General features: G+C 37.5%; 1 pseudogene; it reads right to left on the reverse strand.

The window, feature by feature from the left end:
* Nucleotides 1-5,082: 5,082 nt before the first annotated feature.
* On the reverse strand, nucleotides 5,083-15,151 carry LOC101300830 (annotated as a pseudogene).
* Nucleotides 15,152-17,169: the final 2,018 nt, after the last annotated feature.

The following is a 17,169-nucleotide window of genomic DNA, read 5'->3' on the forward strand; positions in this document are numbered from 1 at the left end:
ATATAATATTTCAAAAGGACTTCCGATCATGAGTCATAATTAGAGTTGGTAGATTATTCTTGTTTTAAATATGGTTGTTGATAGATTATTCTGGTGGGAATATCTATGTTTGTTCATATAAATATATCTATGTGGAATGATATAATTTATGATGTGCTTTGTGTTGCTGATGATGATTTTGATGATTGTGATGTTGAGTTTAATGATGATTATGATGGTGATTTTAATGATGATGATGATAATAATGATTTTGATGATTATTATTATGATGATGATGATGTTTATAATTTAGAAATTATGTTTTTAAATGTTTTAAAATATATGAGTTTGATCGTCAACGGCTCATAGGTAAGAGAAAACAAGTTTTCCTATTTAAATGATTATTTTTAAGGTTCTTATGACCATAATATTTTTTGTTATATTTATGTGATTATTAATGGTGATTATATGCATTAGTTATGGAATATGTGCCTTAGTGATGATTGTTGTGCATTAGTTGTGGTTGTGCCTTAGTGGTGATTGTGTGCATTCGTTGTGAAATGTGTGCCTTAGTGGTGATTGTGTGCATTAGATTAGGAGCCTTCGTGGTGGACCGGGAACCAAGCCTTGGCCGAGTGATTGGTTACGGTCAAGATAGAGCTCTAGTCTGTCTGTCGGTACTTCATGGGGGATGACTAAGTGTTGACGAACTCATGAATACGTATTTGTTTGGTTACTTATGGGGGATGACTAAGTGTTGGCGAACTCATAAGTAAGAGTAGAGAAATGATTGTGTGATGTTCTTATGTGTTGTCATTTAATTTCTTGCTTTGAGTATCTCTTGAACTATGCTTATCCGCAGGAGATTCTTAATCTTAATTGTATGATTTTTAGTGAATTCCTAAACTATATTTTTTGCAGGATTCATTTGTGATTTTAATTGTTTGTGAATTGTTGTGTTTACTTATTTTCTCTATTTTAAATTCTCTTGTTTTTAGGCGATTCCTGAACTAAGTTACTAAAATGCCTTTGCCAACTCACTCTTATCCTATTAGTAGAACTGCTAGTCTTCTAAGTCACCGGTTTTTATCTTATGTGATGCGGGGTTGAGTTCTTTAATGTAGATTTACTCATACTGTCACATCCCGACTCTTAAATTTTTACCTTATTACTAGCTTGGTAATAATAAGAGTTTTACCGTCTTCGTCAATGAGTTTATAGTTTAAATAGTCCCTAGAGGGGTTTTGAGGGACGATTATTTCAGAGGAAATATTCGTATGAGGAAATTATGACGACGGTAAAAATGGTAAATTTTAGCTAGTAAAAGGTAATTTTTATTAGGGTATTTATTTTTGGGGTGTCTTATTTGTGGAGTTGGGTTTATTTGGTGGTATTTGACCGGTTGAGAGTAGAAGCCCAAACCATTTCTCTCTCTTTCTTCTCTTCTCCTTCCCGACTCTCTCCCTCTCCCGCTGCCGGACTTTCCGACCGCCGTCCGGCCGAGATAGGAGGCATGCTTGGTATCAATTTGAAGCTGGGAGCATCCTCTACAAGTCCAGGTAGGTGGCAGCCGGTGTCGCGCCGTCGTGAGGGAGCACGATCGCTGGGAAGGTGTGGCTATGTCGAGAAGGTGTTCTCGCCGGAACTCCTTTTTCCAGCCATCAAAATTGAAGCTGCCGGTCTCATCTTGAAGCCCTCCCTTCCAGCAGCAAACCCCTAAAAGGATACATCCTAACTCGAGCTAGGTAAGGAGAATCGGGTGTTTGAATTTCCTAGGGTTTTCTTGATATGTTTGGCTTCGATTACCCTATTTAGGCTTGAAATTGGACTTAGTGATAGTTATGAAAGTTGTTTGGGATGTTGAGAGGAATATGCTGTTAAAATTTGATAGCCATTGGGGGTCGCCGGAGTCGGCCGCCAGCCGCCGCTCTAAGGGGGCTTTTCAAGGTTTTAAAAGTGTAATATTAATGGGAGTTTAATGGTATGAAGTTTAGAATTTTTGGAGGAGTTTTGGATAGGTTTGAAATTTTTGAAAGATTGGTGAATTTAGCGGTTAATGGGGTAGAATCCGACCGTTGGATTTCCCTTATTATTGTTTTAAAATGTTGAAATAATGAATTGAGGCTGTGGTTAGAGTTTGGCGTTAATCTGATAAGCTAGGGATGGCAATGGGTAGGGTAGGGTACGGGGATCAAAATACCGTACCCATACCTTTTTACATTTTTCATCCCCGTACCCGTCCCCGTACCCGTAATTAGATAATGGAGATTCCCCGTACCCGTACCCTTTGGGGATTACGTTTCCATACCCGTACCCGTACCCGTTAACAATTATGTATTAAATTAAATTTTTTTTTTTAAATACGAAATACAATTATATAAAAGTATGAAATTAAAATCAAATACCAAAATAAATAAGTTTCATACTTCAATCCAATAAAATAAATACAAGTCTTGGTTAAAACATAACAATACCGGTAAATTTCATTAAGAGAATAAAAATATATAATAAAAAGGAAGGTCCATTAAATGTTTATTAAGAGAATTACAAATTTTTTTACATAAATATTTATTTATAAATTATATATAAATATATATAATAATAAATTATATAATTATATATAATAATATTTTCATCCTTAATGGGTGGGGATGGGGACGAATATCAAAATACCATACCCGCCCCGTACCCGATTTAAGAATCCGAATACTAAGGATCCCCATCCCCGTTACCCGTTTATACCCGTATATCTTCCCCGTTAGGGTCGAATACCCGTGGGTACCCTACCCGCTGGGGATTATTGCCATCCCTATGATAAGCCTAACCCTAGAAAGGGTAGTGGATTAGACGGAAGAGTTTTGGGTTATATATTTAAGTATTATTTATTTTGAAATTGGAGTTTGGATTTAAGCATGGTTTTTGTGATAGGATTTGAGTAGACCTCATTTGAGTGGTGAATTGGATTTCGTCGGGCTTATGCCTAAAGTTGTGAGTGGACTTTTGTTTTAATTAAAAGCATGCGATGCATTATATTGTTGATAAGTTTTTCTTCTGCTGAATTTATTGTTTTCTCTAATATTTGGCAATTTTCATCTTTTGGAGAGTTCCCGAAAATGAGATTTTCAGTGAATATGTATATTGGATGTTTATGAGGATAGTATGTATATAAATAAATGCTAGCTAGCTAGCTATACGTGCTTTTACGCCATAATGAGGTAAAATTCCATTATGGTGTGACGTGAGCGTTGGACGCAATCGTCATAACCCTATATAAATTAAATATGCACGTATATATACACTCGTGCTTTTCCGCCATAATGAGGTAAAATTCCATTATGGTGTGACTTGAGCGTTGGACGCAATCTTCGTAGCCCTATATAAATTTAGTAATTTATATAGGGAATATGCACGTATATATACACTCGTGCTTTTCCACCATAATGAGATAAAATTCCATTATGGTGTGACGTGAGCGCTAGACGCAAGCGTAGTAGCCTTGTATGAATTTCTTATTTTTCTTATTCTTCATAAGAAATCATACAAGGAGTATGACGAGTGTAAATACATACACAAATATATATATATATATATATATAGTTTAGCTTAAGAGGCTGTATTTTATTGAGTTTTGGAGACTGGCCGGAGCTAGTCATTGATTTGCCAGTTTGTGAGTAGAAAGCTTGGAGTTGTCGCATGGAGCATAATTTCTATGAAAAATTAAATTAGGAATGCATAAATATTTTTATTGAATTCATTTTTTGTCCACTCATTCTAACGGTTTCAAATGTTTTCCCCTAGGCCCTTCGTTTTAAAAATGTCCAGCTTGCAGATTAGCATAGTTGAGGTCGGGCGTACATGGAGATGAGGCATAGTCAATAGAATAGCTTCCGCTTATATAAATATTTCTAGTTCTTTTCTCCTCTAATAGAATTGCTCTGAACCTGTGATTTTTAGTTGTGAGTTTTTGTTATTAAAGTGAGTAAATAAATTGGGAGATGTTGTAATTTGGGGAGCACGAAGGCTTCAGGAGTTTAAGGTTGGATTTGGATTTTTTTTCAGAAGTGTTTGCAGGTATTTTTTTTTTTAAGAAGGGTTGTCCATTTTCAAGGGAGGTTATGCCGAATTTTCGGTAAATTTTCCTTGGAGGTGGTCCCCGCAGGATTTACTTCGGGTTTCAGGGTGAAATTCGGGGTGGGTCTTGACACATACGAGCTATTAAAGCTTACCGGGTTTGTTGTTTACAACCCGGTGCACCATTCCATGGTGTAGAGGTTGATTTTGCAGGTGAGGAAGTCCAAGATTGAGACGTAGAGGTCTAGAAGCTGCTTGTTAGGAGTTAAATATTTTGTTACTGATTGTCAATTTGTAGTGAGCTCTTTTGAGCGTGAATTTTACTTGACTTCTCAAGTTATGTAAACGTCGAATTGTATTATATGACCCTTTTTATTTTTGTTATCATGCCTTGAATTTGAATTTTTATTTATCCTAAATTTGGGGTGTGACAAACTTGTATTTTTCTTATAGAGGAAAATGCATCGCCGGTACCCATATTTTGGTGACACGGTCAAAGTGGTACCCATATTTTAAAAACTATCAATGTGGTACCTAAACTTCTATTTCGCTACCAAGGAAATGCCTGAGGCCAATTTCAGTAACTGTGTCGTTAGTTTTCTGACGTAGCCGGCATGGGGCCCACCGAAAAAAGGTGCAATGACAAAAATAACCTTCTAACTCTCACCATAGCCGTTTTCTCTCTAAAAGCTCTAAATTTGAATTTTCCTGGGTATCACATTGATCAGTTCAACAAAGTTTAGGCACTGCTGCTGTGTTTATCATTTAAATTTTCCTGGGTATCACATTGATTAGTTCAGCAGAGTTTAGGCATTCTTGTTGTGTTTATCTGCTGACAAGAAATATTATGCAATAGCTGGAAATGTAACATAAAAATTCAAACATAGAACCAAAAAGGACTGTCAATATCACTGAATTAAAACCAACATCAACATGAGAAACATACTATGCATCATAATTCAAGCTTAATTGATTTCCAAAAACTCAAGGAACCACATTGTTTGCAAAAAATTGATTCCAAAACATGATGAACTACACATTATGTTTCTCTATTTTAAAAGCCAGCACATTCACTTTTGAGCACCTTTTGCTCCATGATTTTGGCTGTTTTGAGTAAAAGGTTGTGTTGAGGCCAGCTGATGCATTACCATTTTCAGCAGAACTACCTTCCATTGCCAACTTCATTTTCTTCCGTCCCTTTCTAGACTTTATGACATGGTCCTTGATAGGTCTTGATTCCTTGGGTGGGGCTGGTGCCCTTTGGACCTGTGGAACACAAACAAGACATTTCCAACACAATTCAACAACCACATTTGGCTTCACAATTCAACAAGACATTTCCAATACAATTCAACAACAAGCATTTCAGCAATATCCCTAAAACCAAAGTACTTATGAAATGCCAATGAAAGGATAGTAAAAAGATGCAAACACTACATTGTAAAAAGATGCAAACATTACAATACTGATTTGTCATCATCTGTCATATCATCCCACAGTTCAAATGTGAACAAATAAGTATATAACTATCAATGAACTCAAAACAAATGACAGTTGATCACAAATCTGCATTGTCTACAATAATCAAATGATCAGCATTGTTTCCGAATTGCAATTCCCTAAGAGAATCCAGAGAATAAAATGGCATTCAAACATTTCAAAACCAATTAGATAAGTAACACACAAACAACAGGGTATCATTTTCCATCAAGTAAAAAATATTAAAATCAAAATTCTAATCAAACAACAAAAGGAACCAGTATACCTTCTTCTTGTTGGCAGTGCCGGTCTTCTTTGTCTTATCTGCCTCTGTCTTCAAATCCTCAACAATGTTTTTGCTCTCCAAATCCCAGATCTTAATGCTCTGCCCAGTCGCAGCGCACAACCAATACTTGTTGGGGCTGAAGCACAGAGCATGAATAATCACACCAGCATCAAGCGAGTACAGCCTCTTTCCCTCGGTCAAATCCCACAGCAAAATGACTCCATCTTTGCCTCTGCTGGCGCACAAGGAACCATTAGAAGACCCCTACAATCATCATGTAACCCTTGCAGTCTGCCATTCCAAGTCCACAAGCACAATCTAATGCATTATGCAGATCAACTTGGGAGACACCAGCAAGAGCCACACACCATGTTGTGCCATCAAGGAATGTTGTGTCCCCTTCTGGTGGCGACAATGTAGTCACTGGCATTGCACCATCTACTTTCTCTTCCACACCAGCTCCCATTGTTAAAGCTAAAGAAGTTGAAAAAAATGGAGATTAGATATGGAACATAATAGAAAGAAGACTCTAATAGAAATGGATGAGGTGATCAGCTTTCATTATCGATCAATTATTGACATTTGAAATTGAATTGAATATGAGTCTACTCTACAATATCTCCATTATGAATCTACAGTATCTACCCCACTTCTGCCACATGAACTTCTCAAGACACAAAGTTCCTAGTAGACTAACTATAGCCAACAATTAAAGTCTGTGAGATGTGTTTTCAATTAATATATTACCTATGGTGCTGTTAAATGCTTTGCTCAAGTATAAGTAGTAAACAGGAGGGACAAAACTGAAGAAGTGAATTCCATGAAAAAGTATAAAATTAAGTTTTTGAATAAGCATTTGTAAATAAGAGCAACACAACATACAGAACAAAGACAACAATAGCTTACTAATATCAATTAATACCATGGGCATAATAGATAATGAACCTTCAATACTAGACAGGCACCATGGGCCAATAGTCTATGTGAGTAATGACTATTAGTACAATTCTACCAACTGGTCTAAGACTAATTAGGTGGACTTGGAACCATGTATCAGTATGTTTTCATCATGGGGACTCAGTTACCATGAAATCTGGGTTTCCCATACCACATTTTTTCAAAAACAACAACAAAAACACAGGAGATTCATCTACATCATTTATTTATTTTCCCTCAGAGAGGGAGAACCCTTAATGTTCTTGCTAATGAAATGTAATTGACCATTTTAACATAACAGAAAAGTAGCACATTAGCATTATTAGCAGTTTCATTCCTTTATTCCAGAAAATAAATTATGCAAATCCCAAAGCACCTTTCCAACAAAGAAAAAGACGAGCATTTCTAAATTTGTTTGATAGCAAGCACATAAAACAAAAATGTAAACTTTGACCAGCAACTTCCAACTTCTGAACAAGAAGATCCTAGCTAAAACAAAATCAAATACTTTAAACAAAAATAGTACTCCGAAACCAGCTTGGAAAGAAAGAAGAAGCAAACTAAGGAACAGAACATACCAAGATAGCATCCCATGAACAACAGGCAGTACTGCGAAACCCAAGTGTTCTTTCTCATGGTGGATTTCACCCACTGATCTTTTCCTTAAGGATAACCAACCAAAACTAGAGAAAAGAAAAGCCTCCGAATTTCAAAGCCCTCTTCAACTTCAGAAACCATCTTTGCCTCTGCTGGCGCACAAGGAACCATTAGGAGACACCGCCACGGTGTTCACATAGCCATTGTGGCCCTCGAGGGTGTTCCACGGTCGCGAAAGGCCGAGACGATCTGACGGTTGTCTATGGAGTAGGCGACGGAGAGGACGTCCTTGGTGTGGCTGACGAAGAGGCGAGCGAAGATGCCCTGGGCGAGGTCCCAGAGGCGGAACTCGCCGTCCCAGGAGCCGGAGAGAGCAAATTGGCCGTCGGAGGAGAGGACGACCTCCTGGACAAAATGGGAGTGGCCGGTGAGCCGGCGGCAGGGGACGAGAGAGAGATGGGGCTGTGGTGGCTTAACTTTGGCTAGAGAGCCACTGCAATTTAGGGTTTTCGAGAAAAAGGGGTTGCGGAGAGAAGAGATGGAAATTGAGGGAGGGTGGGGGGAAGGTCGAGTTTCGACTTGATTAGGGTGTCGTGTGGGTAAAATGTCGTTTTTGCCCTTTTTGGTGGACTTGATGCTGGCCACGTAAGCAAACAGACGGCACCGTGACAGAAATTGGCCTCAGACCTCTCCTTGGTAGCAAAAACAAAGTTTGGGTATCACATTGATAGTTTTTAAAGTCTGGGTACCACTTAGACCGTGTCACAAAAGTTGGGGTACCGGTGCTGTCAAAACTTCTTTCTTATATGAAAGGTAAGTGAAGAAGGTAGCTAGTATTTTTCTTATATGAGAAAGTGAAAAATATTGCTTAAGCTAGATACATCTATAATCTAAGGTTTTTAAGACATATTCTATGTATTAAGACATTAATTTTTGAGAGGTTGTAAAGTTGCTCAATATAATGGTAAACCTACTATATACTTCCCCTTTCATGTAATTTAATTGCAAATCATTTCAATTTCATTTCTCAAAGTATAAACTGTATTACAAAGAGCAAACTTGTTAAGCTCCAAATGAGAGCAACTGCCACATTTCCTTATAATTCTCAAACACTACAAGCCATGAAGGACAAACAACACCCAAAATATTGAGCAACTCGGTTCCTCTCCTAGCCTGACAGTTTCACTAATTGTGTTACACTTGAGTTTGTTTGTTTTGTTTTTTTTTTTTTTTTTTTTTTTTTTTTTTGAGAATTTTGTTACACTTGAGTTGGAACTTTGCCAATTTGGAAATCTTTTTCTTATTTTCTTTTAAATCTAAAAGTTTTGATTACTTTATAATCTTATAGAAATGGCCTAAACTACCCATATATATTTTATGTAGAATGTTAAAGTAAGGGCACTCTAGGTTTTTGGTCTACAAGACAAGGGGACAATGTCAAGATCAAGGGGACAAAAGCAAATATGTCTATTTCATTACTCTTATTTTAATTTGAATTACATTGAATATTGAATAATTCATTTGCCCTCCATGCTCTTTTAACTTGTTGACCATCAACCACCACCTTTTCTGACCACCTTTTTTGACCATCAACTTGTCAACCGTCGGAGCTCGACTTACCTTACCAGTGTTGACGTTTGTTGACCGGCGTTGACTGGTCAATTTCGTCTTCTAGTGAATTATCTGTATTCTACTTCGATTATCCACTTTATGTCCATGATATGTGCTTAAGCCGCCTGTTTGGTGCTTTTCCGCTCCTTTTCCTCATTTCCGCTCATTTTCACCTTTTGGCCCTTATTTTAACTTCACAGACCAAAAAGTCTTCATTTTACAAAAAGTCTCTATTTTTTATAAATAGCCTTCTTGACTTGCTCCATTAAACTATCCACAAGTCATATACCAAAAGAAAACAATTCTTATTTGTGTTCACCTTCTTAATTAATCATCTTATAGATAAGCTCGGTAGAAGAAAAATTGTAGTCAATATCATCCTATAACACTTTATCTAATAACATTTCCATCATTGATACCGACTTCCTATATTCATTTTCTTTATATTACTACATATTGCAAACCATTATTTATTGTCTCGAACCTTTCTAGCATAATAAATTGTCGATACAAACCTTGTGGGAGCAACCTAAAGTAACTTCAAATTGCAATGATCATTGAACATCACCAATCTGATTCTATGATTCATGGTTAAATTCTTTATAAACATATATAATGTAACACTCGAAATGACAAGCTTAATTTGAGGTCGTTTAGTAAATAGTTTCCCGACCTCGACGATTTTAAAATGTGCTCGAGAACTAATTCCAGAAATTTTCAAAGGTTGAGATCCTTGATTGAGGAGTTGGATAATAAAGTACACGAAACGACGAATTCGTGAGAATTTTCGAGGAGTTTTCAGAGCCCTGGCTAATTGTTATGATTTTTGAAAGTTTTAGAATTTTAGAAATTATTTGAAGAAAAAGAGGAATATGTGTGGTGCAATCTGAGCCTTAATCTCCACGTTCTAAAGTTATTTAGGGAAAACTATATATGGGAGGGGAGCTGCGCAACCGACTTAGATCAACCTAGAAGTTTCAACTCTCTAACTCGGTTCTTCTACCCGCAAAGACAATATGGTTGGAACTCCTCTGTCTGGTAAAGATACAACGGTGGACTACCACAGCTTGATTCCTCTCCTCAACGGCGACGTCTTCTTAGTATCAGATGTTACTATCGACGATTCGAGCTTCGAGCTTGATGGCGAAGTTTCTGCACTTCCTGGCCACCGACATGTGGTATGAAACTTCACTTGTCGTGCTCTAAACTCATGTGTAATTATATTTCGAGTTGATCGTGTTTTGAAGAGATTGATATTATCCGTTATTTCTCAGTCATCCCTTGAATATAGTTTCAAACGAATTAATTACCTTTAGCAAATTAATTACCTTCTGTTGTGTTTGTTTTCTTAATTAGTTGCCTTGCATTTCTCTTGGTTTTTGTTTTAGAGACTCGCGGCACATTGACGTGTTTAAACTGAGAAGGTGCAATTTGGAGTGTTACGTACATATAATATCTTCTGAAACTGGTTGTACCCAACAACCTTGATCATACACATCAATATTAGACAAGGCTTAAGAAGGTGTGGAGATATTCTTCATAACAAGCTTCAAATTAAGTATGAACCGATCTTTAAATAGAATTTCCAATCCTTCAAGGTATCAAGCGATTTAAAACACAGATGAACACAATGATTTTGTTAGCAATAGTGTAAATCTCTATCGAGAAAATGTCACCGCGAGATTTTTAAAGTAGTCCACACTAAATCAAATACATTAATGCTTTAATAGAATTACAACTAGATCAAGTAATGATGTACAACACTATCACTTTTGTAAGTATTTCAAACAACCTTGATATTACAACTAGTAAACCTATTTTAAACAAATTGGATCTAATATGAAAGAAATAAACACGCCTTCAATTTGCTCTTCACTTTCACTGATCTTAAATCACACATATGATAGCAGATGCAATGAGTATGAGAACATATAAAACAATGAGTTTACAAAATAGTTTTGCAGTCTATGCAACAAATACATTAATTAGATTTTCAGCGAAAAACTCAGTACATATCAAAATGATTTCGATGTATATATATAGAGAAGACTCCCCTCAATCAGATCCTCACATGATCACATTGATTGAGATACACAAGAAAACTTGTTTTAAAGCCAAATCAGTTAGAGAAAAGATCAAATCGTTTTTCATATCAGATATGTTCTAGCTTTCCTAAACTATCTCAAAGATATTTAGTCAATCTAATCATAATGAAAACCAATCTTTTCCCAATCCTAATTACCAAATATGATATGCATGAGATGTATATATTTACCTTGAATGATTTGAGATCATTCTTACTGCAGTTATCAGTTCTCCCTCTTGGATCTATCTTCTCCTAGTTTGACCAGGAAACCTTCTTCCGTGAATTTTTGCAGATTTGTTTTCTTCTTTCCTGATTGAATATGAGTGTCATATACTTACAACATTGTCCATAACCACTTGCACTACGTTTTCGTAACCAACTTCTTTAATGAAATTAATAATCAGGTTCACAATCAATGCTTGGCTTTTCATAATTTATAGCTTCAAACAAGTATCTATCATATTAATCAAAGACATTCATTGTGCATCAAACAAACCATCACTAAATACAGTCACACCCTAGCTTATCCCTCCATGCATGTAAGCTTGATTGGCTACAAATGCCAAATGATATACTCAATATTCTATCTTTTCTTTGAAAGAATTGTGGTCCTTAGATCATTGTAACCTGTTAAAACATAACTTAGAAGAGTAGAAGCACGAACATAGAGTTCTAGTATTGTGGATTTTTTGCTAGATTGAAAGATAAACAACCGGTGTAAAATCTTCTTACAACCACACCTAACATATTCGAACAAAAGAAAAAAAAAAACCACGTACACCCAACATCATATCTCCCTATGAGTTTTAAGATTTTTCAACTAAATCAGTTGTTATTTTACTGGTTATTCTTTCTCATGTCACTTGTTGTTGCTTATATATAGGCATATTAAATATTAATCCTAACGCTGCTAGTGGAGCAACTCTTGTTGTCTTGATGATGCTAGAGGAACTAGTTTAGAAGCTACATTTACTAATATATCCAATTGCATTCTTTCACCAACTTGCATATTTGAGCAAAGTTGTGAGGAGTAACCTTGTTTCAAATTTCTACCTCTGTTGTTCATTCTTTCAACAAATGACCATGAACTCTAATATATATATGAACCGCTTTAGTACATTTTGAAGAAATTGCACAGGCACCTCCAACATCCTCCGATCCATTTGTAGTTTACTAATCTTGATCTCCACAAACTTCTACAAAGAGCTTTATCAAATCTCTTTAGGGTTGGTGTGCAACTCCTTTACTACTAGCACTAGCGTTAACAGACCCGGCTAAGGTGGGTTGAGATTCCATCAAACATGATGAAAGAAGGTCTACACTGTTGAGAATGGTAATACAAAGAAAAAGAAAAAGAAAAACTCTAGCTCCAATATTTTCTCTCTAAAGATCATCTTATTTAGAACACCAAATAATATATATGAAATAATTCTTATTTCTATTCCGTAGTACGTATCAACTTGCTGGTTGGGAAAATGTGAGTTTTTAGGCTCCAGGAAGTGTTTTGCCTGACTTTCTTTCACCATACTAAGGTTTTTTTGTTGTCCTTTCCACTCTCAACATCCTTCTTGGCTTTATCATGGTTAATCAAATTACCGCGCGTGTTGCATCGGCTCTATCAATCTCAAAGGATGGCCACATGTTCTTTTTTTTTTTTTTTTCTTTCTGGTTGGTCCTACAACGATCTCAAACCACCACTTAGCGGTGGTTGTTTGATGTCGGTTACAGTAAAGCGTCGAGCTAATCCTAAGGCAATTATGCATATGGGAACCATGACCTTTCCCTATGGTTTCAGGGTCCACCTGGCTACCTACACCCATGAAGATCGATATATTTTCAATTCATGGAGGAAGAGGAACATTAGAAAATTTTTGAGGGCGACACATTATTCTTCGGCAAGTGGGTATTGCCTTTGACGATCTTTGATAAATTACCGAGATGTGTGGCTACAATTTGTCAGTTTCGGTTCCGACCATTTCGGTGTGGTGTGAAGATCATGTGGTTACTGTTTACTTTGTTCCCAAACATGGAAAATTTTTCTATTACCGTTCGGTATAACATACCTTGCAAATTCCATGACAAAAAATTCAACAAACCACCACCCCCCTACTGGACCCCTTGCTAGACAACCTCCTTTAGTCATACGTAAGGCATGCTATACCGTTCGGTATAGTAGATAAACCCCCAAACATAGCTGTGTTGCTCACCATAGCTACTTTTGGAGAAAAAGCGCACATGGACAAGCCATGTATCAAGTAGGGTATGAAGACAAGAGTTCAGATCTATCACTCAGTCTCATCACTTAAGACATATAATGCCTCCTTCCACCTTTTAATAACATTTGGTAGGACGTCTTTGACCCTCTTTAGAGTAGTAACAATGGTGTTGTTTTTGGTCTCCTCGACGAAGAAAGCTGAACTTGGTTGCCTTAGATGTCAGGGAGGATAATCCCAACTTCCAAGGTGGATGACCTCAACCCAAGAAGCTAATGACTAAGGAATCCGAACCTCCTGAGGGATACAGTCTGAGAAGAAAAAAACTGAGAGTGACTAAGTCTCTCAGTTGATGCTGCACAAATATTTAAGGAATCCGAAAAGAGTTCTTTTAAGCATTAGACCTCCCATCCCTAGTTGGTGTAGGAGAGATAGAACCGAAAAACGTGGTAGGACCTATCCAAATTTGGAGGACTTTTCTTCTACCAAGATACTGCGACAGAATAGAGTATTATGATAATTAAACGTCCTAACGTAGGGTAGATTTTGTGAGAACACGAACAACGAAGGTTACTCTAATTTAATTATCTTATAGTTTTGTTATATATGTTTGTCTAGTAACCTAGGGCTCTTGCTTTAATCGAATAAACCTAGGGCTCTTGCTTTAGACTACACATCGATCTGCGGCCCTATCTGTCGATATACAAAGTCAGAATGAGTCTTACAATTACTTCAGTGGAGTGACACATCTTCTTCTTAATAAACATCTTCATATTTTATCATTCTCAATAATTTTTTTGAAAGATGAACGTCAAGCTTTGATAACCAATACAATGGCAGTTACAAACACAACATACCCACATTGGCGACGAGAGAATAACATCGTTGCTAAATTTCACACATGGTCATAATTGATGTATAGTAGATAAAAAATTTACACACTATCAGAGAATTGATGATGAAAGTGAAAGCACAGAAGAAAGTAGGATACTGAACAAGAGAAATATATTGATAGAAAATGAAGGAAAAACAGCTTGTATTTATATTGAAAAGATAATTGTACAGTGATGAAGATGATGACAGACTACACAGAAAATGCAGTACATTCCAGGCTATATAGGATAAGACCAAAGATGACCGTTTCTTGCAGAGCAAAATATCTTTCTTGACAGCTACCAAAGGTACACGTGTAGGGTCTAGATCTTTTCTTCTTGGTCACGAGAGTGTTGCTCCTGAAGAGTTGTTATGAGGGAAAGGATAGCAGCTTCACAAGAATCCTCAAGAACACCTACACATTTGAAAGCCACGCGCTCACTGTCAAGGTCAAACTTTTGACTTCTTCTAACTTTGATCAACTGCTGTAGCTCCTTGATCATTAGCTCGTTCATCACCATTTTCATCAAGGTTACTCAGCTCTATGAGCTTAACAATCGTATCAGTGCACTCCAAAACAACCTAATGAAACTACCACGAGTTCAAATGAAAAAGTAAAATGCATAATCAAAAAGGACAGAAAGTGTAACCCTAGCTTATGCCAACACTTAGAACCACCCTACGCTGCTACGTAAGTGAGTTCTCCACGGGTTCTTCCAATCTTCCACCTACAACATGGCAATAACATCCGGCAGCGATTAAGATGTGACCAATTCAAGTTCATGTAAACGTATAGCCGAACCAAAAGATGTTTTGCGCGCGCTGCTTAGCATTTGTATTAATAGTCAACTTCCATGAATGAATAACATCCTCCTTGGGCTTATTCTTAGGTACGAGGGGATGCCCTACCTTTAGTTTCTTTGGTGGAGAAATCAGAAGGTCTCCAACCAAGTTAGGCAATGACAACTCCAACAGTACTGATCCAAGATCAACTTCTGCAGTTGCTATAGGACCAACCATGTAATACCCCGGAAATTTAATATTAGTTTTTAATATTATTTGGGAATTTTTGAGTTAGAAGTTAGTGTGTTTTGAGGTTCGAAGGAAGAGCGGAAATGTTCGGATGCTTATTTTACCCGAAACGGTTTTATGATTTTGAAGGGTCAAGAGTTGACTTTTTAATCTGTTGGGTTTCTCGAGAAACTTCTTTCACGGAAGTTGTAGAGCACGACGATACGAGTTCGTAGACACGTGACACGCGTAAAATGGACTTTGTATGAGAAAGTTATGGTCAGCGGAAGTTATGGCTTTTCGAGAATTTTTAGGTTAAATAGGAAAAATTTCGTTTTGGGTCCTCATTTTTTCATAATCACATTTCTTCCCCTCCTCTTCTCTCTTCCCGACCCCGAGAGAGTGCAAAACCCTCAACCGACCCGACCCGGACCCGGACGACCCGACCCGACTTTTTCGGCCGACTCCGGCCGACCCAGACGACGGCACCGATCGGAAAATCTCTCTCTCCTCGGCGCAATCCTCCCTGTGTTGGTGAGTGAAGACGACTCGGGCGGATCAACGCTAATCGAGCGCCAACAATGAGGGCGGCGACCCGGTTTGCAACCCGACCGGAATTCTCCCTTCCGATGGCGGCAACACAGCTTGGAAGCGGTCAGGATAGACGCTCCTTGGTGCCCTGGTTCGTTTTCTGGTAGTCTCCTAACACGACTCACGGTGTAGAGTTATGGTGGTGGATTTCCACCTTCCGATGAGTTTTCCGGCGTGCTCCTGCCGATTGAGGCGAAACCTCAGGTAGAAAAGATGCTCCCCTCTCTTCAATCTACAAGTTTTGTGTTGGGAGTTTGCCCTAATTCGGAAGTTTTAGGGTGGCGCGTGGGGCCCACTCGCTGCCTTCGGTGGTAGCGCGTGGCGGCGCATCCGGTAAGGGTTTGGGAGGTCTATAGTCCTTGTTAGGTGGTGCTCATCGATACGAGCACGTGAGCATGTGGATTGTAGGTTTTAGAGTTGCTTGAGTATGTTAGGGTTTTGTGAAGTTCTTCGGGGTGTGTGGGACCCACACGCCGTTGTCTGTGGCAGCGTGTGGCAACAAGTCTGATAGTGTTAGTGTTGTTGGTTGACTTGTTTAGCTTGTTTAAGTTATTGCGAGGTGGTTGAGCTTATGAAAACAAGTGTAGAAGTTGTATTTGATTAGTTACTAAAGTTAACGTTTTTGTTAATATGGTGACTTGTGGAGTTTGATTTTGAGCTATATGCTTGTGTTATGCGTGCGAAGACGCAACTGGATTTGAGGTGAGTAACATCTCACCAACGTCCACTTTGGGACCAAATATTTATAATTATTATGATGATGATTATGATGATTTTGATGATGATGATGATGATAATTGTTATGATGATAATTTTGATGATGATGAGATTAATGATGCTGATGATAATGTTGATGGAAATGTTGATGATATGATGATTATGATGATAATTGTTATGATGACGATGGTAATGGTTTTGATGATAATTATGATGTTATTGTTATATTGTGAGTAAATCTCACATGGGTTCATAAGGAACCGAGTTTATTTTATAATTTTATTATCGTTAGTTATGAAGTTGTCCTAAACGAAAATGATTTTTGTTTTAAAAAAATAAAATAAACGAGCTTGATCGTCAACGGCTCATGGGTAAGTGAAAATATGTTTTCTGGTAAAATAAAATCTTTCAAAATGACTTCCGATCATGTGATTTTGTGATGTTGAAATATGGTTGTTGCTCTTGTGTTGTTGTTGATGATATTTTTATATTGTGAATTGTTGTTTAAATAGTCAAACCGGGTTCCAAGCCTTTAACTGGGTGATTGGTTACGGTTATGATTATATTATTATTGTGTGATTTGATAAGTGTTATGATGGGAGATTATTTGAATGTGTGCCTTAGTGGCGATTGGGTGCATTAGTTGTGTATGTGTGTGCCTTAGTGGTGATTCTTAGATTAAGAGCCTTCGTGGTGGACCGGGAACCAAGCCTTGGCCG

Source organism: Fragaria vesca, linkage group LG5, assembly GCF_000184155.1.
Source record: "Fragaria vesca subsp. vesca linkage group LG5, FraVesHawaii_1.0, whole genome shotgun sequence".
Classification (NCBI taxonomy): Eukaryota; Viridiplantae; Streptophyta; class Magnoliopsida; order Rosales; family Rosaceae; genus Fragaria; species Fragaria vesca.